This window comes from Chinchilla lanigera, unplaced genomic scaffold (assembly GCF_000276665.1).
Source record: "Chinchilla lanigera isolate Chin_1 unplaced genomic scaffold, ChiLan1.0 scaffold00023, whole genome shotgun sequence".
NCBI lineage: Eukaryota > Metazoa > Chordata > Mammalia > Rodentia > Chinchillidae > Chinchilla > Chinchilla lanigera.
In genome coordinates this window covers 20,490,609-20,495,515 of record NW_004955424.1, presented here as the reverse complement: position 1 = coordinate 20,495,515, position 4,907 = coordinate 20,490,609, and the positions used below count along the sequence as shown (strand labels likewise).

Sequence of the window (4,907 nt, the reverse complement as noted above, 5' to 3'; positions counted from 1 at the left end):
ACATCAGCACCAATGTGCATTGCTTAAAGCCAATTGAAGGGATAAGGAAAAGTCCTAGCCAGCTCTGTACATACCAGTGCATGAAATAGGGCCAGATTTTGCTAAAATGCGACAATTGCTCTTCTTTCAAGGACAGTCATCCAGGTGGTCTTCCACAACTATCAGAAGAAAACTGGTTGCTGCTAGGATGCAGGATTGGAGTGAAGACAGGTAGGGAAGTAGAGTACTACTATTCATTGGATTAAAAAAAGATGAGCATCCTTACTGAAATAAAAAACATTAAAATTCAATTTTAAAAGGCACCAGCATTACTAGTCCACATTTCCCCCTATGGCCTTTTATTTATTCATTTATTTGCAGCTCAGGCTGGTCTCAAACTCGTGATGATCCTCCTGCCTCAGCCTCCCAAGGGCTGGGATTACAGTCGTGTGCCACCACGCCCAGCTGGTCTTTTATTTAAATATGGCATTCTTTTTCTTTCATTTTAGACAGAAAGCACCATTACTTTTTATTTCCTAATCATATTACTCATTTAATGACATAATTATCCAATTATTTACACCTCATCCAAAGAGGAGGACTGAAGATACTCTCCTTCATAGTTAGGGTGGTAGGTGTAAAAAGCTTAAAATAAATTTCCAAAGACTAGGAAACAGAAATTCTTTATCCTTTCCTTCCCAGTGGTGGCACTGGAAGAAACTTACTAAAGTTAGACCAGAGGCAGGGATTCTGGGAAAACCATCAAAAGTTGTACAATGAGATGTGCAATAGGGAGTCTTTAATATAGCTGGCAGATGAAGAAAAAACAAGATTAAATCAAAATGCTTGACTCTTTCACAACTGTTTTTTCTGAAGATTTCAAAGTTAATAAGCAACCTCATCATCTATACATACATCACTATGGTAAAGCAATATTTATTCTATCTTCTGAATTTAGTAAGATGTGTTACTTGTTAGTGAGTTTTTTTGTATTTCCAATCAATGATCATATAATGATCCAAGTTTATTAAAACCCTGACAGCATGCAAAGTGTTTCTTTATGTTTATTCCTGGACTAGTTACTGAAGGGACTAACTCTTCTGCCTCTATATTCAATGAGCATCTGGAGATACAGTATGGCACATGGTTGAGATGTGATCATTTCATGGGCATCACCATTTCTCACACTTATCTCTGGAGAACATAAAGAATAGAAACATGGATGGCTTAATAAGGACCTGGCTTCTTCAACTGTTAAAGGAGGACCTGGAGGGAAATTATTGATAAACATGAACAAGATAATACATATTATGGTTAAAATGTATTCTTGGGAACCTAAAGATTTAAAACTGTTAGGAATGGTTTATCAGTTCTTTATATAACTATTTTTTAAAGGATCTCAATTATTTCAAATAATTGCTATTGCTAACAATAGCAATTATTTGAAAAAGTTATATAACCTTGAAATATAATGTAAGAGTCATATTGTGAACAAATGGAAGGATATGTCTCAATTTAAATTCACAACTTATTTCAGCAAACTTCCCAATTTGTTAACAGTAGGGTGTGGGCAACAGGAAAGAAGGAAGTCTTTCTCTTCCTCAAGTATTTGGAAACCACATTCATTTTAGGCTACTCATTCAGTTGCAGGCCATCGCATATATATAATTTGGTATCTTTTTCCAGTTAGCCCTGTTTGGTTACCTTTTAAATGAAATGCCCTGTTGTTAAATCTAGTCTCTAAGACTGTTAGCAGAGCTTACTCTAAATTCACCAGGATACGTTATTTGCTGCTATTATCCTTATACTTGGGCCAGGTTCATATTTAAAAGTATTTACCTCAACATAAATTAAATTTCTTATTTATGGTTCTCAGAGAATAGAAAGTAGGATCTAATACTGTGAATTAAAAACATTTACTGTTACTAAACTAGGTAGTCATTCAATACACACTTAGAGAGTACTTGGTATGTACAAGACACAGTGTCAACCACTTAATCTATGGAGATAAAGAATCCTTAGAAATAGTGAAGCAGACACTGTTTCCTTATTAAGAGAGAGTTCCTATGCAGAAGGAAGGAAAAGATATGGCAAGGTTATTATACATCTCAGGACATGGCACCAGTTAAACCAAACTGAATTTTCTTGTATTTCTATGAGGAAGTAGGAAGAAGGAATAAAGAAAGACATAGGCAGAATTTATATTACTTTTGGGTGGTTACTTGTGGTACCAGACCAAAACCCACTTCCAGGATCCCTTTTAGATTGCAGTCCATCTCATTCTGACTCTATCCCTGCGCACAAACTCCTTCCCAGCCACCCACCTTCATCTTCCCTCACCATAATTTTCTGCAAAGGTTTAATCTGTAAATTTATCCATTACAGATTTCTGAGACTGATAAAATATCAACATTATGCACCTCAAAATGATATTACAAAGTAGTTTATTATGAAAAAAGGATTAAAGATGGAGAGAGATACTGAGATTTTTCAGGGACTGAAATGTATGTAGAGAAACAAGCAATTGCCACCTACGCAGGCCATGGCTCCATGGTCTTAGAGACCCTCTTGTCTTTCTTGACTATCCCCTTATGCTCTGTCAAGTGAGAGCTCTTAGAGGCTGTGAGGGGAATAGGAAGCTCATTTACAAAGTGTTTGAGGGTTCACAATTTAAATTTAAGATTCTGTATAAAGAAATTCCATTCGCAACACACTCTGAAAATAATATTGGGAAAGTGGACTCGAGTGATAGGTCTCTAAGAACCATCCTTTGAGCAGTTATAGATTTAAGCACTGAAAATGGGTAGGTACTTACTTTTTGGAGACTTGAGGCAGTAAGTGTGCAACATTCTTTGGTACTATAACTCAATATTTAATGACTCATCAACCAAGTTGTCATTCTTAGGAATTACTGCAATTAAAATCCATTTCCTTTCCTTAATCTGTCAAGGTCGAAAATAACTAGTTACTCTTTCTTATAATAAACCTTATATAATTAAAGACTCTTTGTTGCTCCCATCACCCCCTTTTTTCAAGCTAAGTTAACTCTCCTGGGCTCAAATCTTGTTGTTGTTGTTTTTTTTTTTTTTTTTTTTTTGGTATCTGGAATCCAACTCAGGACCTTGCACTTCCAGGCAAGCCTTGCGCCGCTGAGCTATATCCCGGGCCCCCAAATCTTTAGTGGTGTTTTATTTTGGTGTTAGTGTTGAATCATAAGTACAACTCATTGAATGCTGTAACAATTTCTCTACTGTTCACAAGCATGTAGATTCTGAGCAACATTGCCAGCCTCCTAATGCTGATATTAAACTGTACACCTCTGGATTTTAGATATATTACTTTTATTTTGGGAAATTAGTTTTATAGCTGAGAGATTTGGAGTGTAATCCTTTTAGACACTACATGAAGTATCAATGATGGTCATTCTCTAATATGACAACTGATCACTGGTCTTTTCGGTATTAATAACATTTCCTTAGGAATGTGTGGAACTAAAAAAAATTAAGTTTGTTTGTTTAGAGAATGAGCCATTTAAAAAAATTGCCACTTCCCTTGGTAGAATGTTGCCCAAAGTCTCAATCTCTTCTGGAAGTAGTTTATTGGAGGCACTTATGGGAGGGCACTATTACATTTGTCTTCACACGAGTTATCTCATCATGAAGTGTAAATATTAAATCTGAGATACACCACTGACAGGCATCATGTAAGGTGGGGTTGGCAATAAAAGGTGTGACGTCGCAGTCCCAGGCTAGTGTCAATGATCCACCTTTTAACACACCCGTTTCTTTAAGGCCTTTACCAACCTGTCAAAGGGAAAGCATCTCTTGGGGTGATGCAAGCCAATTTTCACATAGATCGGAAATGTAAACACCTAATCACAGCGCCCATTTCTACAGCAAGAGGCTGGGGCAAAGGGCACAGTGGTGGTTCTGGTGAGGGAGGCTTCATTTGGGACTCTCTCTTTGACGCCCTAAGACCCTCCTCGTTAGTAGGCCACACGCATCCCATCGCTTACTGCGGGACGTTTGCTCAACCCTCTCAAACCAGGACTGAGGAGGGCCTCGGCCTCTCGGGCTGCATCCACGGAGATTTCTTCAGTCTCTGGTGTGCGAGGCACATTTTTACGGACTGCAAAAATTAAACACAGGGGCTAAGGTTCTGTCCGTTGCAGAGATGTCTGCAGTGGTCTGGGAGCGCTACCGAGGCGACATCTCTTGCGGAGCCGCCGCCACCACAGCCTCCACCACAGCCGCCGCTGCGCGGGCAGGTGCCACTACCACGCGCGGGATCCCTGTGTCTACCTCAGCGCCCGCCTGCGCAGGGCTCCCTCGTGCCGCAAGCGCCCCGCCCTCTGCCACCTCCGCAGGCCTCATTGGCCAGACCCTGCGTTAACGTCAGCTTCTGATTGGCCACAGCGCCTATCGGTCTGCTCGGTAGGGACATTTCCGCATTGAGGGGGCTGCTCTGAATGAAGGGGGAGGGGAGGTGTCTGAAGAAAGTGGGGGCTTTGCTGTCTGTCGGGAGCCGTCTGACTAGTGGGAACAGGGGGGGCAGCGACTGGGCTGCGATTGCTGGCGAAAGGTCCCAGGTGTGTCTGTGTGTGGGAAGAGGGGGAGAGAAGCGTGCCTCAGAGGTGACATTCTCTCAGCCTGCGAACCTTCTTCCTGGGGCGCCATAAACACCCCCAGTTGCTCAGCTGCCAAAAGAAGAGAGGAAGGTGGGTCTCGCCGGCGGCTTGCGGAGGGGCGGGGTCGTGTGTGAGTCTCTGACCCGCCGCGGCTCCGAAGGCCGAATTTGGGATTTGCAGACGCAGGGCAGCAGGGACGAGACTGTGCCTGGGAAGGGGCGGGCCCGAGGCGGGAGCCCTCGGGGGCGCGCGGGTTCTCCCCTCAGCCGAGCCCCGGGCTCCGCGTGGGGCGGGGCGCCCG

General features: G+C 42.2%; 1 long non-coding RNA gene across 2 annotated transcripts in view; it reads right to left on the bottom strand.

Annotated features, from left to right (window-relative positions):
- Window positions 1-4,907, bottom strand: part of LOC102011218 — a 10,380-nt gene that overhangs the window by 5,037 nt on the left and 436 nt on the right. The window contains exons 2-4 of one of the 2 annotated variants that reach the window (XR_001234179.1): window positions 3,783-4,107; window positions 2,795-2,921; window positions 75-264 (exon numbers count right to left, since the gene is read on the bottom strand). This is a non-coding gene — a long non-coding RNA (uncharacterized LOC102011218). The remainder of the gene's footprint in view (window positions 1-74; window positions 265-2,794; window positions 2,922-3,782; window positions 4,108-4,907) is intronic. The other variant, XR_261091.2, reaches the window with a different exon arrangement.